The 26,900-nt window shown below is 47.4% G+C and overlaps 1 long non-coding RNA gene across 1 annotated transcript; it reads left to right on the plus strand.

Annotated features, from left to right (window-relative positions):
• Nucleotides 1-20,355: 20,355 nt before the first annotated feature.
• LOC129145740 (uncharacterized) lies at nucleotides 20,356-26,614 on the plus strand. The gene is made up of 3 exons (XR_008551735.1): nucleotides 20,356-20,694; nucleotides 22,642-22,765; nucleotides 26,588-26,614. It is a non-coding gene; the product is annotated as an uncharacterized LOC129145740 (long non-coding RNA).
• The last annotated feature ends 286 nt before the right edge of the window (nucleotides 26,615-26,900 follow it).

Genomic DNA, 26,900 nt, shown 5'->3' on the forward strand with positions numbered 1-26,900 from the left:
TGCCCAGTGGTACAGCCCAAGTCATTGAGGCGACCGCCGTCCTCTCGGCTCTCGAGACCTACTCACGAGAACCTATCAATTTGTATTCTGACAGCAAATATCTGGTACATGCTTTAAATGTTTTGGAAACTGTTGCTCATATTTCTGTTCATAGCTCCATTGCACCTCCTTCATCAGTTGCAAACACTGATTTGTAAGAGAATTCATCACCTTTTGTGGGTCATATCTGAGGTCATCTCCCATTGCCAGGACCTTTAGCGGCTGGCAATGACGTGGCTGATTCTCTTACTAGGGGACATCTAATTTGTCCAGCACTTCAGAGTGCTATGGAAGAGCATGCAGTCTTGCACACCAATGCCACTTAAGGGTCATTACGGGTTGACTCGTCATCAAGCTCGTGACATTGTTTGTGCCTCTCACAAGTGTGCACCTTTTGCTCTAGCTGCTATGCCGCCCCCAGCAGTTAACCCCGGGGCATCCTCCCTAACCATATTTGGCAAACCGATGTGACTCATGTTCCCTCTTTTGGAGGACAGAGCCTGGTCCATGTCTCCATTGACACATTCTCTGGTTTTCTTTTCGCCTCCCCACATTGCAGTGAAAAGACTTCTGATGTCCGCTCACATTTGCTACAAATGTTTGCGGTAATGGGCCACCCATGTGTCATTAAGACAGATAATGGTCCTGGTTATACCAGTAAGGCTTTTGCCTCCTTTTGTGTGGTCCATCGCATTGTGCACAAAACGGGAATTCCATACAACCCGCAGGGGCAGGGTATAGTTGAACGTGCCCATGGTTCTCTGAAAACTATGCTTTTAAAACAAACAGGTGGAGAACACTCCCCCAGGGATGGTTTGACTACATCTCTCTTTACCCTTAATTGTTTGACCCTAGATACCCAGGGGCGGTCAGCTGCTGATCGGCACTGGTCGCCAGATCCTCGGCAGGTCATGGTGCTGCAAGCCAGATGGAAGGACCCGGTCAATAATGAGTGGCAACCACCCGCAGCAGTACTAATACAGCTGCCTGGCAGCATTTGTCTTTTCCCACGAGATGTGGAAGCACCCCAATCGGTTCCTGCTCTATTGGTTCGGTTTGTCAATATACCTGAACCTGCTAACCTTGATGACACGAGCATCCCAGTTGTCAGTACGATGGGCGATTGTGCATCAGATGCCTTTTTTGCTCCTCATTAATCATCATGATTCCACTTTTCCGCAAGTATTTGCCACTAATCTTACTACTGGTCTGGCTTCCAAGCCATTGGATAGTGCCCTGTTGGGCCAGGGTGAGGTGAAATTATTTAAGGCATTTAATCTGCAAACATTAGTTCTACCATTGAACAATCCGTTAGTATCCAGAATAATAGATCAGAGAGTTTGTCTACTGTTGTTTGTCTGTGTCCTCCTTCTTTTTTGTCCTCTCCAATAATGCAGGAAATGCAACTGTGTTGAACTGTCCAGGGAGCCCTGTGCCCTCTCTGCCTGCTGGACCCAGAGTGCGGAAAGGGTGGTGATCATTTGTCTGCTTTCTACTTTAATCATGCCCGTGGATGTTTCTGCACATCTTTCCTTTTCCTGTTCTACCTAGGAGGAGACGTGATTTTGGCATCACTGCAGCTGTTGTTGCTGTTTCAATAGCGGTGTCCATGGCTGCGGCTGCTGCCGCCATCTCTGTCACTCAAGCTGCTGCAAATGCTGACACTATAAACAATTTAGCTGCTAATGTTGCTTTTGTGTTATCAACATAGCAAGATATGAATGAACATTTACGAAATGGACTTTTGATGTTTAATCAGCAGATAGCTCTAATATGAGACAGACTTTTGTTAACTGCTCACATGCCTTATAACCTTCTGTACCATTTGTTTTATTTGTGTAATTCCTGTTATGGTGAAAAATATGTCTATGGAAGTATATAGGTTAAATAGTGTAATCAGAGGACCATGGAACCACCAGTTCCTGAACCTGACTGCTCAATTGGCGAGACGGCTCATAACCATTAACAACACTCAGGTTACCCCTGTTACGAGTGAGGGTCTCATTGCCTGTTTTAGAGGACTCCTCCCAGAGTTGCTGTTTGTGCATTCGGCATATGGTTTCTCCGTCGGCTACGGAAGCGAAACAAAGAACTGGTATTGCGGTCAGGCAAGTACTTGGCGTCATAGTACTTGACCAGGACTCCCCAGTGGCATCTGGATGGGTCAACTTAGCCCTAGAGAACACGAGAGCCAAAGTCGGGTAAGAGCGTAGCCCGTCCAGGCCAACCTAAGACAGCGGTCTGGACCAACATCGCCAGATTAGCAATGACGGGTAAGGCTGGTCACGGAACATGCCATCCTAAGACAGGCCAGGTGTCTCATTTAAAAGAAAAAAGGGGGAGATGTCCGGATGCACTGTTGCACAACACGTGCCATCAATTAAGTTTTGCTTTACCATTTTGCCTTCTGAGAAACCACAGGTTTTTCCTGTTAATCAAATGAGACTGGGAGGTATGATGGGAGGAGCTACCAGGATATAAGAGGAGAACCACGAGAAGTTGGGGGGTTACTGAGCGAGGAGCAGAGAGAAGGTCAGGGAAGGTAGAAAGACAGGGAAAAGAAAGACAGGGAAAAGTAAGAGAAGGTAAAGAAAAAAATAAAGAAGCAACCACTAGTGTCAAGTTGTCTCAAGCCCCTCATTTCAATCCTCAGCCCTTCTCTTTTTGTGCCTACGATTCCCAGCAGTCGGGGCAAGTAGGTTTACAATGAAGCTGCAGAATCATTGTGTCAAAAATTCCCCTCACACGATTCCTCAGTCAAATTGAGGCATCCCTGGCAGCAAAATGGCCAATTTTCTGAACATTCTAATAACTTGACAACATCGGACTGAATTGGAAATGATTACACTTCAAAAACTGTATGTTTAGGGAGGAGGCCACATCTTTCTAAAAGATATGATGTCTATTAAACACAAGAACAATTAAAGTATGTTTGAGAAGAGAAAGATTTTCCAGATTTTATCAGAAATTGATCTAATAGTTGGCATAATAAGTTTTGTCATTTTTAAAATGCCAAATGTGAAATAGTTTACAAACAAAATAGACCACTACTTGCCATAGAATGGTGTTCAATTAGGCCATACTCTCTTGGGAAGGTCTTACTATTGTCCAGATGATTTCATTCCAAGCCAAAAAATATGGAATGCTCAAAAGTGTTGAATCCCTGAGCTAAACAAACACAAGATAGTCATATTGATAACAGAGAGAGGGAGGGTGAGATGTCAAAAGAATCTACAAAAGCACTAGCAGGAAAATCAGTTACATATATTCACATCCAAGGAAGGCAAGTATTAGGACTATACTCAGCACCTATGCCGAGAAATTTGCTGCTCCTTTTCCTCTTTGTGCCTGCTCCAACCCAGGAAGTAGTCTTTCAGTATGGAAAGGAGGAAGGCATACTAGACAAATACTATGAGAAACACTGTCATAAATATGCTCAGAATGCTAAAGGAGAACATTGACAGGGAACACGATATATGAATGAAATAATAATATACATGGAAAACTTTAGAGGAACCTAACAAAATTCTGGAGCTGAAAAGCTAAAAAGCCAACCAACAAACATGCACACAACACAAAAAGTTAAACTTAGAGATGATGACCAGATTTAGCATTGTGCTGGAATTGCTCGCCAGAGCAATTAGACAAGGAATAGAATAAAAAGAATCAAAGCTGGAAAGGAAGAACAGTAAATATCCTGTTTCACAGATATGGAATTCCAACACATCCACAAGAAAACTACTAGTTACAAAAAATTCAACAAAGCTGCAAGATACCAGAACAACTTATAAAAATCAGCTGTTTCTATTTATGTGCAAAAGGAATTGCAAAAGGAAATTAAGAAAGCAATTCTATTTAAATAGCATCTATAAGAAGAAAATACTTAGGAGTATATTTGACCAAGAGGTAAAAGATGTGTACACTGAAAATTATAAAACACTGGTGAAAGAAACTAAAGAAAACCTAATTTAATAGAAAGGCATCCTTAGTTGATGTGAAGGATTAATACTGTTAAAATGTCAATCACCTAGCAATCTACTGATTCAACACAATTTCTATTGAAATTGAAATTTCCTTTTTTCTTTTTCAGAAATGGAAGAGCCAACCCTCAAATTCACTTGAAATTGCAAGGAGCCCAGGATATCCAAAGCAATCTCGAAAAAGAAGAAAAGTTGCAGGACTGAGATTTCCAGATTTCAAAACTTACAAAGAGGTACTGTAATGAAAACAATGTGGTACTAGCACGCAAATAAACATATAGACTGGCAGAGTAGAATTGGGAGTCCAGAAATAATCCATAAATATAGCCAGTTGATTGACAAGTGTAGTAAGTCTAACAAAATGGAATGTTCTCTTCAATAAATGTTTTTTGGAAAACTTGGATCTTCATGTACACAAGGATGATGCTGAGACCTTACTAAATACCATAAACAGAACTGAAATAGACATTGATCAACAATCTAAATAAAAGAGTTAAAACCTTAAAACTTGTAGAGAGAAACACAGGGTCAATGTGCATGACCTTGGACTTGTCAATGGACACTTAGATATAATACCAAAAATACAAGTACCGAAAAAATTAGATATGTTGGATTTTCTCAAAAAAAATATTAATCATTACAGGCCATTGTCAAGAAAGCGAAGAGACAGTCTATATAGAGGGAGAAAAAATCAGCTAGTCATATAGCTGGTAAGGGGCTTAATAACTGAAATATGCAAAGTGCTAAAGAAAAACATGAGTGAACAACAAAAGGTCAAACAACCCAATTATAAGAAGGGCAAATGACTTGGATAGACATTTCTCAAAGAGGATATACAAGAGGCCAATAAACCGTTGAAAAGACAATCAACGTGATCAGATATTTACAGAAATGTGAATCATCACCACAACGAGATACCACTTGACACCAAGTAAGACATGTAAAATCGATAAAAGGTAAAAGAATGAGTGTTGTTTTATAGGGAGACTGTGGGAAAACTGGAGCCCCTATCTACTGCTGGTGGGATCGAAAATGGTGTAGACTCTGGAAAACAATGTGGTGGTTCTTCAAATAGCTGACTATGGAATTCTCATAACCCACCAATTCCACTTGTAAATGATTCTCTTAACATGAGCACACCATGTTCCTTGCAGTGTTACGATTGTCAATAGAAGGAACGACTCCATGCCCACAAAAGACCATGGGTAACCAAATTGTGGAGCACACATACAATGGAGCACAGAGCCATCGAGTGGAATGAAGCTGTCACATGTGCACAAGGAAAAACCCTGGAAGCATTATGATAAGTGAAATAAGTCAGTCACAAAACATGTATGATTCCATTGACATAAAAATCTAAGAAAGGCAAATTCATAGAAAGAATAGAGTCAAGGTTTATCAGGACTGGAGGAGAGAAGAGCAGCAGCAGCCACTGCTCACTGGTCACAGAGTTCCTCCTTCAGGTTATGAAAGATACTGGAAACAGTCACGACAGTACACAGCCGTGGGGATGTGGTCAATGCCACAGAACTGTACACTTAAAGTGGTTAGAATGGCACGTGTTACGTTAAATATCTTACAACAAATATTTTTAAGTTTAAAAACTAATACAATTTTTTTACCTGTGGCATGATACAATTGCAGATAATATGATCAGAAGGTATGCCGTGTAAAACAAAGGGACCACTGTCCTAGCACTTGCCTCAAATTCCAGTTTCCTAGAAAGTGATGTAAAGTAGACCACCTGTCGTAAAAATACACACAGGTAAATAACTTTTAATTACAATATTTGTGTATGAGTGACAAGATGTATCAAAATATTATAGCTTATTGATTGAAACATGTTACAGTTTGGTAAAAGATTAAAATAGTGTGAATTATGATTTTAGAATAAAGGTAATAAAAAATTTTTCCCACCAATCCATGCTATGCTTTCTAAGATTTCTTTCAAAAATCCAATGTTTGGGCCTCCCTTTGGTGGTGCAACGGTTGAATGGTGGGCTGTGAAGCTGTTGGCAGCCTCTGCAGCTCTGGTTATATCCCAGGCCACCAGTGAGGGTCCCACCTGACGCAACAGACCTCTCATGCCACACCCGCTGCTCCCCTCAGCAGTATATTTTGTCAGTCTGCCTGTTCTGTTCCCTGCTCTGGCTCTGGTCAATTCCCTGACCCTCCCGGCATCTGACTCTGCCCAGTGCTTGTATAAATAAATAAATATATCTTTTTTATTTTTAAAAATAAGCCTATGTTTAACATTCCTGAGTATACAAATTCTCAATTTTCTCTAACACTGTGTATCATTAATAACTGTCAAAAATTTGGCTATTTGTAAATGACGAGTTGGTTTTTATCTTTTGCTATTTAAGTACAAAGTATAATTTCAGCAAGGCCTGGTATTCAAAGCCTTTTCCCAGCAGGTGTCTCTCACCAGGCCTGGACAAAAGTATTAGCAGGTTTGCTGATCCTCTGAGGTGCCTGGCAGAATGCTAGAAAATACTTGAGAAGTCTGAGCTAGTTGTGTTTATCAAAAACACTAGGGAACATCAGCTTAAAGGTTTGTTTTTTCTTGAAGTGCCACCAAGCAAGTTTTCGGGGGCTCCAGAAACAGCACAGAGGTGAAGTGAGAGCATTCTGACTAGAAAACCAAAAGGAACCCTGAAGATCAATGTCTGCCCTGAACACTCCCACCCCTGGGGTATAGAATGAGTGTATTTCACTAGAATGCGACCCAGTATCTAGGCTGTCGGCTTCCCTTGGTTTCCCTTGAAGAAAGCTGGCTTAAGCATCAAAGAGTGGAGCAGAGCCGGTTTCAAGTCAAGGCCTCCACCAAGTAGCCAGGCGTGGACACATCCCTGGACAGGTCTTATCCCTTCCACCTTCTGCTCCCTCTAATCCCAGCCCCAGGCACCTGGATGTTCTTCAAGGCCAGGCGCTTTTCAATGGCATGAATTTGGTCCAGGAACTCAAGCAGCCACTTTTGGCTGCGCTCGCTGTCCTAGGGGGTCCGCGGACTTCAGTTAGTACTGCAGCCACACGGCCTTGGCTTGCAGGAGTAACCGGCTTGTCCCCGAGCCTGGACCTAGGATGGTTCCTCCCAAGACGCCGGCCAAGTAGAGGGCCGCAGCAGAGGTGTTGTAAATAGGGAAGGTGATGCTTTTCAGGTCCATGTTGTTATTCTTCTGCCAGATGAACAGGAGTGGGTTGAGGGCATGCAGGTGCTCTGGTACCTGGCACACACCTGAGGGTAGAGGACCTGGGTTCCATCTCCCAGGGGCGCGGTCCGCATCTGCACCGCCTTGTCCAGTTGACTAATTTCTTTTTTTTTTTAATTTTATTTATTTATTTTATAGAGGCATGTTTTTATTTATTTATTTGTTTGTTTGTTTTGTTTACACATGCACTGGGTACAGCCAGAAGCGCAGGAGGGAGAGAATTCAACAGAGCCAGAGCGGGGAGCAGAGCAGGCAGAAGGACCGAAGTACACTGCTGGGGAGCAGCGGGCGGCAGGAGAGGTCTGCGCGCCATGTGGGACCCTCCTCCGGTAGCCGGGGAGCAGCCAGAGATCGAAACAGCGCCGCAGAGACTGCGGGCAGCTTCGCAATCCAGCACTCATCCACTGTGCCACCGGGGCGGCCCAGTTGACTAATTTCTGAGAAGATGACTTGATCCAGCAGATTGGTAGTGTTGGAGACCACCAGGATGGAGGCAAAGTTGACCTCCGTGCTGGACCGCAACGGGGAGAAGAGGTGCAACTCGTTGTTGGAGAAATGTGCCTGCACGAAGCGCTGCTCGGCTTTGGCCAGGCTGCCCGAAGGGGTGTCCTGCTCCTCCAGGATCTCTTCTGTCTCGCTGGGCAGGTTAATACACCCGGTGCCCAGGACAGCCGTCAACGCCAGGGGAGCCTGCAGGAAGAGCCAGGGGTGCGAGCCCACAGCCAGCCCCATCCTCTGGAATCCCCGGGTGAGGGGCTGCTCCAGGCAGTTGGTGTGGCAGCTGGGCCTCCCAGGGGGTGGCTGCTGCCCCTGGGCTTCCAGGACTGGTAAATCCCCTCTCTCAGTCGGCTGGCAGGGTGGGTCTGAGGAAGGCCCCGAAGCCCGGCTAATATCGGGCTCCTGTCCCTCACTGGACACCAGGACCTGCTCTGGCTGCCCCGCAGAGGCAGGGAGCTGCTGGGGCCCAGATGCCTCCCCAGGATCTGCTCTGCTCTCAGACTCTGACTCCGACCAGTCCTCCTGCTCTGGCCTCTGAGCCCCTGAAGCCTCCCCTTGCTCGAACCCCCCTTGGGGTGCAACCTTGGAGGAATGGACACCCATATCCGGATGGACCAACCAGTTGTTCAACAGGAGAATGAGAAAGCAGTAACTGGATATTGTGCCCAGTCCCCCCCCCACAGCGACTTCGGGAGGAATCCACATGGAGGCTGTGCCAAAGTTCACTGCTCCTGTGATCTTTGACCTCGCTGTGCATGCCAGCATGAGGTGGGGGGCGGCGAGGGGTAATTTGCTGGAGAGCCAGGTTTTCCAGCTGGCCTAGTGGAGGGGAAATGGTTTCCAGGCGGGTCTGTGCTCCTGCCCTTAGGATTCACTGCCTGTCAGGCCTGCATTTGCTACACTGTTATCAGTCGTGGTGTTCCCTCCTGTGTCCTGGTGGGGGGTGTTGATATGTCCCCGGAGAGAAGCAGAGGCCGGGACAGAAAGGGAGAAGGAAGTCGAGAAGCCCAGAGTGAAGACCTGCTGGGGGCTTTTCATTTCATTTATTTATTTATTTAGATTTGTTTATTTTTATACAAGAACTGGGGTACAGGCCAGATTGCCGGGCGGGTGAGAGGATTCACCAGAGATAGAGCGGGGAGCGGAACAGGCAGACTGACTGAAATACACTTCTGAGGGGAGCAGTGGGCAAGACAGGAGAGGTCTGCCGCGACATGTGGGAACCTCGCTGGTGGCCTGGGCCGTAGACAGCTCCACAGTGCGGCGCTCAACCCTCTGCGCCACTGAGGAGGCCCCACTTTTCATTTTAAAAGTGAAGAGAAGGGCCTCCCCAGTGGCGCAGCGGTTGAGTGCTGGGTTGCGAAGCTGCCTGTGGCCTCCGCGCCGCCGGTTCGATCCCCGGCTGCTCCCAGGCCACCGGAGGAGGGTCCCACATGGCGCGCAGAACTCTCCTGCCGCCTGCTGCTCTCCTCAGCAGAGTACTTCGGTCCTTCTGCCTGCTCTGCTCCCCGCTCTGGCTCTGGTGAATTCTCTCACCCTCCCGTGCTGCTGACAATCCTTTGTATAAACAGAACAAACAAACAAATAAATAAATAAATAAAAATAAAAGTGAAAAGAAATAAAAATACCAATAAAATGCTACTCATGAAAGTTGAAGTAGTTAGATTACAATCAAGAAAAGTGGATATTCAGAAGAATAAAAAATATTGCAGATAAAGAGTGACCAAATAGTGACAAATAGTTTGATTTATGGGGCTATCCTAAAATGAGGTGATTGTAGTCTCAAATACATTTGCAAAATTCCAGAGCAGAAGAAAATAATGAAAAGTACAATGGACGTGCATAAATTAGAGACTTGATAAATAGAGAAAATCAGTGCAATCCAAATGACTAAAATCAGAAATGAAAAATTACCATGGATCATTCTGAAATTTAAAACAATTATAAGATATTACTCTGAAAAACAGCATGCCAACAAATTGTGCACAGTGGATGAAACACACAAAAATCTTGGAATAGCAACGGTACCAAGGCCAAATGGACAGACCTCTCTCTAGTAAGGGAATGACTATGTCAAAGAAAAGCCTCTTTGAGCATGCTTTTAACTGGGCTTTGGAAAGGCGGGTGATGTACAGTTATTATTATAAGGAAATTTGCCTGAATTTCCCATGGTTGCAATCACTTTGAATTAATAGTAATTTTTTTTTTTAATTTAAGTAGAAAAAAATTTCATAAAATCTCCACATTATAAGACTACTCTGTCCAAGAGTTTATGGGAATTCTTTTACAGTCTCTTAAAGGAGAAAAGATTTTGTTTTTTTTTTTTAATTTTTTTTAAGATTTATTTATTTATAACAACATACAGTCAGAAGCGCAGGTGAATTCACCAGAGCCAGAGCGGGAGCAGAGCAGGCAGAAGGACCGAGGACACTGCTGAGCAGCGGGCGGCAGGAGAGGTTGCACGCCATGTGGGATCCTCCGCCGGTGGCCGGGAGCAGCCGGGGATCGAACCGGCGCTGCAGAGCTGCGGCAGCTTCGCAACCCAGTGCTCAACCACTTCCACCGGGGAGGCCAAATAGATTTTGAATGTTGATTTTCCATAAAGACATTGTTGAAAGGGGGAGGGGGTGCTGGCTTGTTGCCTTCGGGGCCTGTGGACCTTTGGCTTCCCGGGAGCAAGGCCGCCTCCATGATGGCTGCATTCACTGCATCTAGCCCATGGTCGACGTCAGGGTCATGGGATCGCCTCTGTGTGTGCTCACACGTCTATCTCCTGCCTTCGGTCTCTGCAACCAGCGGGGGCATTGTCTCTGGGCCTTCAGCGCTTTGCTGGAGGCCTTCGGCCCAACCCCAGTGCCTGTGCTGCTGGCCTGTGCCGGGCTCCACCCATTCCCACAGGCCCCGGCCCCTCCTGCCTGGGCCCCTGCCTGCCAGCCCAGCTGACCACCGGCCCACCTGAGTACACCTGGTCGTTGCGTGGGGCCCCGCCGCTTCCAGACACATGCATACACGCACTTGCCCGCCGGCACACACAAATACTCACAGGCACACACAACACAGTCCCGCACGCGCGCACACACACACACAGGTCCAGCTTGGGGCCGTCGGCCGGCGCAGCCCAGCACCCCGGGCCTTGGAGCTGGCGGGCAGCTTGGCACCCACCCTGCCTCCACAGGCTGGCATGGCCCGCCTCGCTACTCGGCCTCTGACAGCCCAGGCGCCGGCAGGCCCCGGTCCCCGACCCGGCCAGCGGCTCTGAAGGCCAAATGGACGCTGGCCGCCGCAGCTACAAGCGGCCCCCTCCTCGCCGGCCTGGGTCGCCTGCCCAGGGCACGGCCTGCCCCCAGCCAGCGGACGCCAGCCCCATGGCCCTGCTGGGGCCGACCTGGGTACCGGGACGCCCGTGGGCACTGTGGGCGGGCGCCCAAACACCGGCGGGCTGGTGGTGCCGGTCAGGCTACAGGAGAGAAGGCTGGTTCTGTCTGTACCTCTGGGGGGCCATGGGTTTCATTTTTTTGGTTCTGGGGATGGCAGTGGGCCCTGGGTGCGCCTTTGGCTGGCCACTGAGTGGATTGTGCTGTGTATTTCTTAGGCAAGCTTTGGGGTTGGGCAACTATTTTGGAGTATCAGGAGTGGGTAGAGTGCTGTGGATTATGGCAGAATATAGGAAGGTGATGACAACATTAGGAAAACAACCCAACTGCTTCAAACACTGATGAATCTACCCATGTTGGGGTTTGTCTTTCATTTGGGTAGAAAGCAGAATGATTGAATTTAAACGGGTAAATTAATCCTTGGAAACCTGGGCAGGGATGAAGGGGTGGGGCCACAAGTACATGGTACTCAGGGCCAGCCTCCTATCCCAGTGGGCACCTCCCCAGGAATGGCCAGAAGTTGATGAAACCCTATTGCAGTTGGTGCAGGCCATATACGAAATAGAAGAGACCTTAGGTAATATAGTGCCTGTGAGGCAGCAGGGGCTGTATGCGGGTGGTTCTCACAGCTCTGTGAGAGTCTAGGCGCAGAGTGATCCAGAATCCAGCAACTGCAGGATTACAGGCAAGATCTGCAACAGTGTTTGGTGATTCTTGGGTAAGAAGTTCAGAGAAACCAACCCACTGTTATGAAGATGCCAGACTCCTCAGGAGAGGAGGAGAGGGAGTCTGGCCCTTTGTCCGAGTGTCATCCAGTAGTGGCAAACCAAGCTGCCACCCAGAGTTTCCAGACTCCTCTGGAGAGGAGGAGAAGGCTGGCTCCATGTTCCGGCTCGCCGGGTGGTGTCTCAGAAAATGAAGTGGCTGGCGATAGCTTGATGGCGCTCTCTTTAACCCTGCGCCACCCGGGAGGCCCCTCTATCATGCATTTATCAAGAAAATGGTTCCTCCTCAGGACACGGGCCACCCTACAAAAGCCACAGCAAACAGCATGGGCTCAGGGCGGCCCTCTGGAAGGGGACTCCTGAGACAGGGGCGGGCCGGGGCTGAGGCGCCCGCTCTGTTGTGCGTGAGACTGGGCGTTCTGGGCAGACAGATGGAGGGAAGAGATCTGAGACATCTGCGTGGGACAGGGCCCCCACGGCGCTGTCTGTTCACAGAGCTGGACGCAGCTTCCTCTGAACAGAACGTGCTGGAGTCAGCCCCTCCGAGCGGCCTGTGGGGCCGAGCAGAGACCAGGCGCCCCCACGCACAGCGGCTCACTGTGTCTCCAGGAGCCAGAGACTGCCTGGGCCCTTTTTGGAGCAAACTTGGGCTCTGGCGCCCCTCAGTGTGCGAGGCTGGGTGTGCGTGAGTGTGTGTGTGTGTGTGTGTGTGAGGGGTGATGATGGGGGTGGGGTTGTGGGCCTGGCCATGCCACGTGAGCCCATGGGGGGCAGCCCCCCGCCCCCCGCCGCACTGGGGCCAGCCCGCCCCTGGTCCCTGGGAACCGCACGAGATGTGAACCTGGCGCTCCTGGCAGAGGCCTGGGCTGGTGAGCCCAGATTAGCGGGAGCAGGCGCCTCTCCGGGCAGGCAAGGGAGGCTTTTCTCGGCGCATGTCGCGCAGGAAGCGACGCAGGGTCCCAGCTCCGTCCCTGAGCGGGAGACCCTGTCCCTGGCTCTGCTGACGCTGACCCTGAGCTGAGCGAGCCCCCTCCACCTCGCCTCTCCCTGGGTTTGGGCTCCAGGCTCCTGAGGCCCAGATGGTGGGGCTCAAGCTCCTGGCCGCGCTCTGACCCGTCGGGCCCAGCCTTCCTGGGGGGTCCTGGCCGCCCCCCCCCGACCTAGGGCTTCCCCCCGCCCCCCCTCCCGCCCAGCCTGCCCAGCCCCACCTGGTCCTATGCCCGCCCTGCCCAGGCCTCGGCCCCTGAGGCGCAGCACCCCCATCCCACGCCTGGGGGCAGGGCAAGTGGCGGAAGCGGAGTCGGGCATTGGCTTCCTGGGCAGGGCAGGGACAGGCGCCATCGTCCACCCTCCTCTGGCCTCAGCGCAGTTCTAGACGCTCGTTATTCTTCGCTGTCAGGGGAGAGAAACACAGCTGAGCTTCGTTGTTGATTTTGTGTCCGCCACCTTCCTGCTTTCATCTTCTCCAAGTTTTTTTTTTTTTTTTTTTTTTTTGTGCAGTGACACAGAGACTTGGAATGAAAGATTGCTGCTGTTTCTACCAAGCCCGGGTCGTCTGCCACACCCGAGGCAGCAGGTCTATTGGTGGAATCTCCACACACAGCCTCTTCCTGAGACCGGAACCCTCAGCAACATGGCCCTGGAGGGATGCGACCTCGGCCCTGGCGGTGTCTTCCTGGGAAATGCTGGCTGCCTTTCTTCCTGCCACCATCCTGTTGCCCAGTGAAGACAATCAGGGATTGACTCTGATACGCGCTTTGATTAGATCAGCATGCTCCAGAGAGAGCCGTGGCCACCTGCTCTCTCACAGGCATCTGATGGAGTTCAGCCTAGACGGGAGTGATCCCTGAATGGCCTTCACTGCAGACCCTTCAGGCCTGTCTCCCTGGCAACTCCCCCTCCCCTGGCCTCTGGATTCAGCTCCCCTCACCCTCCTGGGATGGCTCAGTCTCTCACAGAAATGAACAAGGACGACTCCTGCATGGGTGGCCTTTTGTGGGTGGCCTCTCAGTCAGAAGGTCTTCACTTCTAGGCCTCCTTTTCTTTCTACCTTTATGTCTGTCAGTTTTCCGCTGGCCATATTGACAGTGTACTTCTAAGACAAAGCCTGTCAGCCTCAGTGCTTTGGCCCCTGAGGTTCTGTTGCTTGAAGGCCTGTTCCTCACTTCCTTCCCACAGAGCTCCCTCCCAGAACACTTGCTCAAAACACCCGTCTCAGTCACCTTCACCTCTTTCCAGCCCTCTCTCCATCACTCCTACCTTCTTTACCTGGGTGGCTGCTCCCCACACTGCACGTCTTACCCCGCAGCTCTGTGGCCACGTGGGCAGGCTGTGCTCACACCAGATGGCTGGTATTTCCTCCTCCTGGTGGACTGGACACCTTCACCCCATCTGACAGCTGTGAGCACCTACGTGTGTCGTCTTCATTGACTTCACAGTGTTGGGCAGTTTCAGGGTGTCCATAGGTCTCCTGGGATCCCCAATCAGTGCAGGTTCTGACCCACTCGGCTGCTCAGGAATGAATGAAGCCGGACCTCTGTGCTCCTCCATGCCCATCAAGCAACCCGCCAAAGCCTGACAGTTTTCCACATCCAGCCCTCTCTCCCCCGAGTCCCCTGAAGGTACTCCCCAACGCTGCCATAGGCCGCCCATAGGGAGATACTCCTCACTTTGCCTTCCCTCTGGGGTCTCACTTTCTCCCCAGATGAAAGCAAAGAGGGTGCTGCCCCACTGGATCCTGTTGCACCAGGTTCATCCATTCCCAATCTCTGCCACAGGCCCGGGCTGGGACTCCTCTCCAATCTGGGGTGCTCCTATTGGGAGGATGGGACTCACTATTGTTGGCATCACCCACCCGACAGTCCCACTGCATCATGGCAGTGTGGAAATTCAAAGTAAAATAGAGGTAAATAGCCTCTGTCTTCCCAAAGATCATGGCTATCTAAAAATTCTAAGATAAGGGGGAAGAAATGTTCTTACAATCTTTGGTGGAAATGTTGGTTAGGATATCATTTTTTGTGGTCTGTGTGCAATTCCATTTCAAAATTGCTCAAATGGGTGAGCTTTAGATTAGAACATTGGTTGTCATCCTTGCTACCTTGAAAGTCACCAATTGTAAAAAATAATAAAGGGTCTCGATGGACATTGCAACAGGCGTCTGCATTGTATTTGTGATGTTCTTTCATTGACGGCTGATATCAGTTCATTTAGAGTGAAATGTTTTCAGCTAAAGATAAAAATTCCTTTTTTAAAGGGCCTCCCCGGTGGCGCAGCGGTTGAGCACTGGTGCGAAGCTGCCCGCGGCTCGGCGGCGCCGGTTCGATCCCGGCTGCTCCCGGCCACCAGCGAGGGTCCCACATGGCGCGCAGAACTCTCCTGCCGCCCGCTGCTCCCTCAGCAGTGTACTTCGGTCCTTCTGCCTGCTCTGCTTCCGCTCTGGCTCTGGTGAATTCTCTCACCTCCCGACTTCTGACTGTACCCAGTGCATGTATTAAACAAAAAACAAACAAATAAATAAATAAATAAATAAACAGCCTCTATTAAAAAAAAAAAAAAAAAAAAAAAAAATTCCTTTTTTAAAAAAGGGGCTTTAGACATTGTTGTCATTCTCAAGTTTCCTTGAAAAGGCTCTGGTTATTCTCAGAGTTTTTTTTTTTTTTTTAAAGATTTATTTATTTATTTATTTGTTATTTATTTATTTATTTATTTATTTATACAAGCACTGGGTACAGTCAGAAGCATGAGAGGGTGAGAAATTCACTGAGCCAGAGCGGGGAGCAGAACAGGCAGAAGGACCGAAGTACACTGCTGAGGGGAGCAGTGGTCGGCAGGAGAGCTCTGCGCGCCATATGCGACCCTCCTCCAGTGGCCTGGGAGCAGCTGGAGATCGAACCGTTGCTGCAGAGGCTGCGGGCAGCTTCGCAACCCAGAGCTCAACCACTGCGCCCTGAAAGGACATTTTGCCGAGGCTGGTCTGCCACAGGATGTCAACATGGGGTGAGTTTATTTGGAACACAGGAATTTCATTCTATTCTACCCTATTCTTTTTCGTTGTTTGTTTCTTGGTAACTAGGTAGAGGAAGGATCTTTCAGTTATTTGAAATTTTGTTTTATGAGACATCATGGCTCCATTCATCATTTTGCCTTTTTCTTTCCATAGGTATGTACAATTTTCAGAACTCTTGTATATGAAAGCTGGAAGGGTCTGGGCTTTGATTTAATGTCTTACTTTCACTTTTTTATCAAAGCAATATAAACCTTATGGGTTAAACAGAGTACATTTATAATTACTTTTTTGAAGACAAAATATATTTATTTGGATTTGCAAATGAGCAGGAGCCTAGGTTTAGGCCAGAAACCCAAACCCCCTCACTAAAATCAATGAGGTGTATTTGACATCCACTCCTAATGAAGCTGCTGTGCCCACCCTGCCTGACTAGCAGGAAGGCCACAATTTCATCCTTAATATTAGTTTTTCTTTGGCCATCAAGGTATTATTAATTTGAAAAATAATTTTAGCAGTTCCTTTTCACCTGCCAAGGATCAGGGATGTAAGTGCAATGATGATGTTTTCATTAGTTTTAGTCAACCGGTTCTGATCATAAGAGAGGGCTGCATGCATTATAGAAAATTTGAACAGTCGAATGGAATAAAATGACCAATGGCCAACTATGATTTTTCATCAAAAGAGAAATATTTTTCATGAGTTAGCTTACTTTCTTCCTTCTGATTTCCAGTATTTTGAATTGTGAACTACAACACCCTTGTATAAGGGCAGGTTGTATAAATGTAGAGTTTAAGAATCACCAAATGAACTCCCATTCACTAGATGGAGAAACATAAAATCACATGTCATCATCGTCTCTGAGTGCGCACCAAGATGCGACCTTTGCAGTAACTATTTCCCTTGCTTTTCATGACAAGTTCTCATATAATTCTGTATTATTAAATGTATAATTAAAACATGATTTTCATTTTGTCTGGTATTTAAAATATAAATAAATTTTATTATGTTCATTTTCTATCTAGACTCTTTCTCGCAACAATATGTGGGCAAGATGATCCACAGGATTGGCTGTGCTACAGCCTCATGTTTTCACTGCTGTATAGTATTCCACTTAATACCAAGTAATTTTCCACTCTATTCTACATTCACACTAGATTATTGCATTAATATTTTCTATCCAAACTGGAATACCAATATCTAGAATTTTATATTCCACTTTCTTCATTGAACACTAATGTTTTATGTATATGTGAGATATATTGGACAGTTTCCTGGGGTTTTCATTTAGATTGTTTCCAATCCTGAATGGAAATGAATTTAATATATTTAATATATTTAATATATTTCTATTTTTTCTCTCTCCAAGACAACAACAATAAAAACAACTATAATTGAGATGTTAAACTAATGCACAATTCAACCATAAAATCCTAAAGCCAACTAAATCTTGAACCAAGAATCAACTGAAGGCAATGATGAAGCTGTAAAGATTTATTTTTGTCATTTATTGAAGAAACAGATATTTGCATGAATGCAAGACGTTCTTAGTAAGTACGCACAATTTTTAAAGAGATGTTACCAGTAGCGGTGACAGCCATTCTCTCTCTTTCTCTCTCTCATAGGACGGAGAGCGTTGGAGAGGGAGAGAGATTGCAAACTAGATTCCTGAATTTACTAATACGTCAAGGTTTTATTTTCTGTTTTTCTTCTTTTTACTGAATTATTTCTTCTTCACACATATTTTATTCTCTGAGATGGGCTACCAGATAATGTTCCCTAAAAAATTGTACCTGCATCTTTCATCTTCTCTGATGGAAATTCTGTGTGAGCGAGCATCTAAGCTAGGAGCCCGAGAGTCAATAAGGAGGCAAAATATTATGAATTTTTCTGATGTCTGAACAAGAAATACCATCCATTTCCTACATTATTTGTGCTGTTAAAGTGAAGGTCCTATCACTTCTGGAACATAAAATAATTTAAAAAGCAGGGCCTCCCCTGGTGGCACAACAGTTGAGTGCTGGGCTGCGAAGCTGCCCACAGCCTCTGCAGCACCGATTAGATCCCTGGTATAAAATGGGCCAAAAAGAAAGGGGATAAAAAGGGCATTGGAGGGAAAGCAATTTGGATAATAGGTTTCTCTAACCCCTTCTGAAACACTTCGCTACTTTAGTTCACTATGCCTAGACACAGAATCAAATAATTTGACATATTTAACATCAGATAGGGTTTGAGAGATTTCTGTTCTACCCTCATTTATCAAAGTGAAAAATGAAGGCCTTCAGTGTTCACATAAGGTCACATAAATGGAAGCATTAATTTCAAAATCCTGATCTCACACGTAGTTTATTCTCCAAGAGTCTGAAATTAACTTGAAAAATAACCCACAAATTTGAATTAAAGACTCTTGTGCAATGATTTCTCAACAACACAAGTGATATCTCATTGCCTCACTGGGTTTCTGCAAAAACACTAACCAACTACTGGCTAGAACCCTTTCAGATTATACCCATGATCTATGTTTTTATACTAACTCACTTTAAAAAGCATATATTTCTATTTTAGTGGAATTATTTATTCTCCTCTTATACAGAAAGATAAGTATCAAATTTATTTTCCATAGCATATCATAAATAATGTTTAGCTAGAAAAATGAGACACTTTCTCACAAATGCCATCCTTCTTGAAAGAGGTATTAAAGGTGTTCAACTACTGCAGGGTGCATCTGACAACCACTACTAAGTATGGAGGAAAAGTTTGGAACAGATTAGATCCACATACCTTTGCGGGAGGGGAACGAAGAACAAGAAATTACTTAAAAGACTGTGGTGTGGTGGAAGAACCTCAATGAAATCAACACTGTACTTCGAGTTTATCTTCAAAAGTCCTCTCAAAGAGCCTTCCTAGGCAGTGATCCACCCAATACATTGAGAAAAAGTGCCCTGCCATTTATTGGCTTGAATCACGAAATGATTTCATCTTGACCTCAGATTTAGCAATATGATATGCCTTAACCTAAATGAGAGTCACATCTCAAGAAACAAAGAAAGGTCACAAGCTATGGAGTTCTTATTGAGATAATGCCAGTAAAAACCTTTTAAACCGTCAAAACGAACGGTGATCATTCTCTCTAGCCCTTCTCTCTCCCTCCCACCCTCCTCCGCTCCCCCACACCCTATACTTTCCCTAACCCAGTGTTCCAGGACTGCAATCCTTGTTGAACACAAATCCTTCACTCCGGTGCAGAGGACATTAAATGAGAAAAAATATGAAAATATATTACCATGCTTAAAAATATATAAAACTTCAGAACATATTAGAGAATAAAATTTCAAATCCTTAAGTCTCTAAAAATCCTTAACTAGGAAGTGATTAAGAAAGTGACCTGAAATGTACGTGTATCAGGAGCGAAAACAGGAAAAATTGTGAGGATAAATTCACCCGGGGAACTGCTCCACAGACCTGGACGAAATCAGGACGCTCTTCCTACACCGCGAGCTCCATGTCTCCGCCACACACTCAAGTCTAACTATTGTCAGTATCACTCCCCTCGCGCCAAGAAAGAAAACACAACACTCTGTTATCTTCTGTGCTGCGGCAGAATGGAACCATCATTTGTAAAGGTGGCTCACAGCTTCAGCAAAACTATCTCAGAGCACAAGGAGTGAGTCAAGCAGCTGGGAGGCCAAAGAGATCTTTCAGGGCTGACTCATGAAACACGACAGCAGCAGCCGGGGCGGGCGTTGCAGCGCGGCCAGGACTCGACCTGCGGCCTCACGAGACTTCCCTGCGCGTCACGTCGTTAGAGAAAGTCCAACCTGAATCCCGAAGTGATAAAGTCCCGAGCCCAGCTCGCCAGGGCACGAGCGGCCTGAGCCCGGGGCCGCGGCCTCGCCCAGGCGAGCCTCGGGACCAGCGCGGCCCCGGCGCCCAGGCCTCGCGCGGCGGGCGGCAGCAGCGGGGCGCTCTCGCCACGACAGGGGAGCAAGACCCGTCACCCTGGCCGGCGCGGGCCGGCGGGGGCTGCGGGCGGTGCGGGGCGGGGCGGGCAGGGCGGGCAGCGAGGCCGCGGGAGCCGGGGCCGCCGGGCCGCGAGGCGGAGGGGCCCGCGGCGCACAAGCGGGGACCCCGCGCGGCCACTCGGGGCGCGCCGTTGAAGGTTCCCGGCCGGCCCGGGAGACGCTGCCAGGGCGGCCCCGTCCGCCGGCCCCGTCACGACCGCGGGGCCGCCTCACCTGGACTTGCCGACGCCGCTCTCGCCGATGATGAGGACCTTCAGGGCGGGCAGCACGTCCTCGTCCATCCTGACGCTGCTCCGCTCCAGCCCAGCTGGCCGCCTGGTCCGGCTCTCAACCCTTCACCCCGAGAACTGCCCGCGCATGCGCACCGCTCCGCGTGCACCACCTTTTCACACCGGGTGTGTCAGTCCCTGGAGCCCGCGACGCCCCTGTTCCGCCTGGAGGTTGCTCTGCGTCTGCGCCAAAACAGAGTTCCAGGCGGTTTCCCCGAGAGGTTAGCCCTCTCGCGCGCAAGCCCAGACCTAGAGGGCGGAAGTGTGTGACGTCACCCACCTGCGCACTTCCTCCTTCCGGCCCTGGCCTGCGTAGGCCTTGGTTGTGCAGTTGGCGAAGGGAAGGGCCTGAGCCAGGGGAGTGTAACGCTTTTTTGGTTTAGTTGCTGCTCATAACAGCTGTGCGGCGTCGGGAAGCACTGTGCGGAAAGGCAAATTACGGTAAAAGTAGGTCCCAACTCTACCACATGGCCAGCTAATTTATCTCGCCTTCTGAACCTGTTAGCTCGGCTCAGAAAAGGAGGCCATCGTATGTCTTAGAATAATACCAGCTTCTTGGATTGCTGTGAAGAGTAAGTGAGATCGTTTATGAACACACTTTGTAAACGCAAGTAAACCATTTAAGTGTGACTAGGTATGGATTTCCTGATTTACCCTCCTTTAATGAAGAATTCCCTTCCTACATCTGTACCTCTTGAAAGGGAATTGTAGACTCTATAGATCCGGTGCATAAAAACTTATGGTGGTGCAATTTCAAACCAGCTATTTCTGTTCTTAAAAACTACACAACTAGAGGAATCGTGTACATGTGCTTTATTTCCTTCACTAAGTTGAAAATCTTATTGAAAGTCCCAAATCTCATATGGAAATGAAAGTTAATAGAATGCTTGGTACTTAGCAGACACTGAACAGTTCTTTCACCTTCTTACACTTGCAGCTAATGCCAGATACAATAGATTTGATTACAGAAGGAATAGGGGGAAAATTAAAGAATTTTTTTTAATCTGGGAAAGCACTTTTGCCATATATCCAATTGGTTCCTTCACTTCCTTCGGTCTTTACTCAAATAATGCCTTCCTAAGGAGGCCTGCCTTTGTCCTGTGCACTGCCTTCCAGTCTTCCCTATACCTCTTCACATTTTCTGCACAGAATTTGCCATCCTTACATATATATGATAAATAAATTCTGCTTTATATTCATATATATTTTACTAGTTTATTTGCTCACTGTCTAATCTTCCCCAAAGAGAGCACAAAGATCCCTGGTGTCTAGTTCCTGGCATATAATGTAAAATTATACTAAATGTTTGATGAATGAACTGAGTGAAAATTCTGGACTCGTTCCCAATTTTGAAAAGTGATATCTACCAGACAACCTCTCATAAAATCATCTTTGAAATCTCAAGATTTTATCAGAAATCTCAGATTTTATCAGATTTATCTAATAGTTGGCATGATAAGTTTTGTCATTTCTAAAATGCCAAATTTGAAATAGTCTACAAACTCAATATACCACTACTTGCCATAGAATCATGTTCAATTTGGCCATACTCTCTTGGGAAGGTCTTACTGTTGTCCAGATGATTTCATTCCAAGCCAAAAAATACGGATGTTCAAATGTGTTGCATCCCTGAGCTAAACAAACACAAGATAGTCATACTGATAACATGAGAGGGAGGGTGAGATGTCAAAGAATCTACAAAAGCACTAGCAGGAAAATCAGTTACGTACATTCAAGTCCAAGCAAGGCAAGTATTAGGACTATACTCAGCACCTGTGCCAACAGAAATTTCCTGGTCCTTTTCCTCTTTGTGCCTGCTCCAACCCAGGAAGTATTTTTGCAATATAGAAAGGAGGAAGGCATACTAGACAAATATTATGAGAAACACTATCTTAAATATGCTCAGAATACTAAAGGAGAACACTGACAGGGAACACAATATATGAATGCTATAATAATATGCATAGAAAACTCAGGAGGAACAAAACAAATTCTGGAGCTGAAAAGCTAAAAAACCAACCAACAAACACGCACACAAAACAAACAATAATTAGTCAAGGAATAGAATAAAAAGAGTCCAAGCTGGAAAGGAAGAAATGTAAAGTATCCTGTTTCACAGAGTACATAATCACAGATATGAAAATTCCAACACATCCACAAGAAAACTACTAATTACAAAAAAATTCAACAAAGCTACAAGATACAAGAACAACTTACAAAAATCAGCTGTGTTTCTATTTATGTGCAAAAAGGAATTGCAAAAGGAAATTAAGAGAGCAATTCTATTTAAATACAACCTATAAGAAAAAAATACTTAGGAGTATATTTGACCAAGAGTAAAAGATGTGAACACTGAAAATTATAAACACTGGTGAAAGAAACTAAAGAAAGCCTAATTTAATAGAAAGAGATCCTTAGTTGATGTGAAGGATTAATATTGTTAAAATGTCAATCACCTAGCAATCTACTGATTCAACACAATTTCTATTGAAATTGAAATTTCCTTTTTTCTTTTTCAGAAAACGAAGAGCCAACCCTCAAATTCACTTGAAATTTCAAAGAGCCCAGGACATCCAAAGCAATCTCGAAAAAGAAGAAAAAGTTGCAGGACTGAGATTTCCAGATTTCAAAACTTACAAATAGGTACTGTAATGAAAACAATGTGGTACTAACATGCAAATAACATACAGACTGACAGAATAGAATTGGGAGTCCAGAAATAATCCACAAATATAACCAGTTGATTGACAAGTGTAGTAAGTCTAGCAAACTGGAAAGTTCACTTCAATAAATGTTTTTTTGAAAACTGGATCTTCACGTACACAAGGATGTTACTGGGACCTTATTAAATACCATAAACAGAACTGAAACAGACATTGATCAATAATCTAAATAAAACAGTTAAAACAATAAAACTTGGAAACACAGGGTCAATGTGCATGATCTTGAGCTTGTCAATGGACACTTAGATGTAATACCAAAAATACAAGTACCAAAAAAAATTAGATATGTTGGATTTCATCAAAAAATAAAAAAATGTTAATCATTACAGGCCATTGTCAAGAAAGTGAAGAGTCAGGGCCTCCCCAGCGGCGCAGAGGTTGAGTGTTGGGTTGCAAAGCAGGCCGCAGCCTCGGCAGCGCCAGCTAGATCCCCAGGTGACCACCGGCCCCACTCCAGGGCTCCTGGTCGTCTGCGCGGGGCCCCAGCACGCCCAATATGCACGCATACACGTACTTGCCTGCGGGCACACACAAATACTCACATGCACACACAACACAGGCCCGCACATGCACACACACACAGGGCCAGCCCGGGGCGGGTGGCCGGCACAGTCCAGCACCCCAGGCCTTGAAGCTGGTGGGCAGCTCAGCGCCCACCCAGCCTCCACAGGCTGGCGTGGCCCGCCTCAGTACTCGGCCTCTGACAGCCCAGGCGCCGGCAGGCCCACGTCCCCAACCCGGCCAGCGGCCCCACAGGGCCTGAATTGACACTGGCCGCTGCACCTACAAGCGGCCCCCTCCTCGCCGGCCTGGGGTCTCCTGGCCCAGGGCACGGCCTGCCCCCAGCCAGCGGACGCCAGCCCCCATGGCCCTGCTGGGGCCGACCCGGGTACCGGGACGCCCGTGGGTACTGCAGGCGGGCGACCAAACACCGGCGGGCTGGTGGTGCCGGTCAGGCTACAGGAGAGAAGGCTGGTTCTGGCTGTACCACTGGGGGGCCATGGGTTTCATTTTTTTGGTTCTGGGGATGGCAGTGGGCCCTGGGTGCGCCTTTGGCTGGCCACTGTGTGGTTTGTGCTGTGTATTTCTTGGGCAAGTTTTGGGGTTGGCGACTATTTTTGGAATATCAGGAGTGGGTAGAGTGCTGTGGATTATGGCAGAATATAGGAAGGTGATGACAACAGCTAGGAAAACAACCCAACTGCTTCAGACGTTGATGAATCTACCCATGTTGGGTTTTGCCTTTCATTTGGGTAGAAAGCAGGATGCTTGAATTTAAACGGGTAAATTAATCCTTGGAAATCTGGGCAGGGATGAAGGGGTGGGTGGCCACAAGTTGATGGTACTCAGGACCAGTCTCCTATCCTAGCGGGCAACTCCCCAGGAATGGCCAGAAGTTGATGAATCCCTATTGCAGTTGGTGCAGGCCATACACGAAATAGAAGAGACCTTAGATAATATAGTGCTTGTGAGGCAGCAGGGGCTGTATGTGGGTGGTTCTCACAGCTCTATAAGAGTCTAGGCACAAAGAGTGATCCAGAATCCAGCAACTGCAGGATTAGAGGCTGTCCCGACCCGCGGGATTCGGAGGCACGGGAAGAGAAGGGCTGAGGATTGAAATGAGGGGCTTGACAACTTGATGCTAGTGTTTGCTTCTTTATTTTTCCTTTATCCTTTTCCTACTTTTACATGTCTGTCTTTTCCTGACTTTCTTACTTCCCTGGCCTTCTCTCTGCTCCTCTCGCAGTAACCCTTGCCGTATCTCCTTACAGACTCCTCGTGATTCCTCGTGATTCCTTGTGATTCCTCCTCCCGCCTCCTGCTGTTCCTTCCTTATTTCCCTGTAGCTCCTCCCATCATGCCTCTCAGTCTCGCGTGATTTACAGGAGAATGCAGGGGTCTCTCCGAAGGAGAAAAACTAATTCATCGAGCACATGTGCAACATGGCGCATGCTCCAGGCGGCTCCGGACAAGAGGCAAGATCTGTAACAGTGTTTGGTGATTCTTGGGTAAGAAGTTCAGAGAAACCAACCCACCGTTATGAAGACGCCAGACTCCTTCTCAGGAGAGGAGGAGAGGGAGTCTGGCCCTGTGTCCGAGTATCATCCAGTAGTGGCAAACCAAGCTACCACCTCAGAGTTTCCAGACTCCTCTGGAGAGGAGGAGAAGGCTGGCTCCATGTTCCGGCTCGCCAGGTGTTGTCTCAGAAAATGAAGCGAAAGCAGCCCGTGACCCCAGGGTTGAGGCTGCTGGAACAGCAAAAATGACAGAATTTACTGCATACCGACCATACACCCAGGTGGAACTGGTGGACTTGGGCAACAATTCTGCCAGAAAGCAGGGCAACCGTTGGCATCCTGGCTGCTACATTTGAGGGACGTGGGGGTGGAATGGATTATTTGTATGGCACAAGAGATGGAGAGACTGGCCTCAGGGAATTACACCCATCCTTGAGACAGAAGCTGCAGAACAGCTGGTGGTATGGCCAAGGCAATCATATCCTGCTGGAAAGGATAATGGCTGCCATACGAACAGTATGGGATGATGCAAGAGATGTGCCAGAGACAGTGAGCAGATGGCAGACGTATGTCGAGCTGGTACATGTACTTTGGGTATTGGGGATGTGGCAGGCCCTGTTCAATGTGAATACTCGTGGTCCCAATGGTGAGCATTTCACAGAAGGGATGAGAGATTTGGTATTAACAAGTGCCCTGTTGTCCTCATTTGGATTCCCTCATGGCAGTTCTTGCACACTATGTGGAACGTCAAATACACAATGTCACAACAACGGTAGCTAGCTTGGTTGAAGTCAAGAGCCAGCACTCTCAAACTCAGAAAGGAATATGCATAATTGTTGAACAATCAAGAGGAATGCCGAGGAGGGCAAGGAAGTTTCTTGGCATCACACAACCTGTTAAAGTTACCCGTAATCAAATGTGGACAGATTTAGTGAGAGCAGGTGTAGATCACACTAAAATACATGCGAAGCCCAGTGCATATTTGTTAGAATTACAGAAACAGCTTCAAGAAGACCAGAGGCTCACACTAGTGAGAAGGACTGCAGGCCTCAGGCACGAGCCCTCCACCTAGAAGACCACCTGCTGCCGACCCCATCCTTGGGCGATGGCCTGATCACTTTCGAATAGGTTGAGGGCCAAGGAACCTGTCCTCAGGGGATGGGCAGGGATCGGAGGCCACATGTGGAGCTTGCCATCCTCTGGTCCCCGACTAATGTGCAAAGGGTTTTAGCTCTGGTAGACACAGGAGCAGAATGTACTCTGCTCTATGGAAATCCAGAAAAATTTCAAGGGTCTGCTTATAAACATTTGATGGCTATGGAGGCCTGAGTGTCAAGGTGACAGCAGTGAGACTATCCCTGGGGATTGGGCGATTACCCCTGAAGGAGTATAAAATATTTGTATCGCCCATCCCAGAGTACATCATGGGAGTGGATGTACTACGTGCCTTATGGTTAGAAATCACAGTGGAGAGTTTCTACTTAGAGTGCGTGTGATAAAGGCAGTGGTGCGAGGACATGCTAAGCATCTGCCCATACAACTGCCAGTCCCTAGGTGAGTGACTAATACCAAGCAATCTCGGCTGGCTGGAGGCCACAAGGAAATTATGGGCACAATATCAGAATTAGAGAAAGTGGTCATTGTGCATACTGCACACAGCCCCTACTATTTGTCCATGTCTGGCAGTCCTGTGGGACCCCACTCTGCAACCTGTCTCTTGGCAGGGCGGCCACAGTCCTGACTGCCTTCCACCTCCTCGGTGGTCTGTGCATGGACGGGGACACCCAGGGCTCAGATGACATCTCATTTAGAACAGCTGCTGTGCAGATGACAAGCGAGCACTAGAGGTATTGCGGTGTCCCAGAGATTTCAATCCAATTCCTTCAATGTGGATTCGATCCCCACCCATATCCACTGGAGTCTTCTGAACGGCGGTGGGCTTGTCATTTTCACAAACATCAGTATTCTTCCCATGGAATAGAAGATTTCCATCCATTCAAAGTCCTGCCAAAAATGCAGTTCCTCGAGGCCGAGGTC

Source organism: Talpa occidentalis, unplaced genomic scaffold (assembly GCF_014898055.3).
Source record: "Talpa occidentalis isolate TD23 unplaced genomic scaffold, MPIMG_talOcc4v2.1 talOcc4.14, whole genome shotgun sequence".
NCBI classification, from domain to species: Eukaryota; Metazoa; Chordata; class Mammalia; order Eulipotyphla; family Talpidae; genus Talpa; species Talpa occidentalis.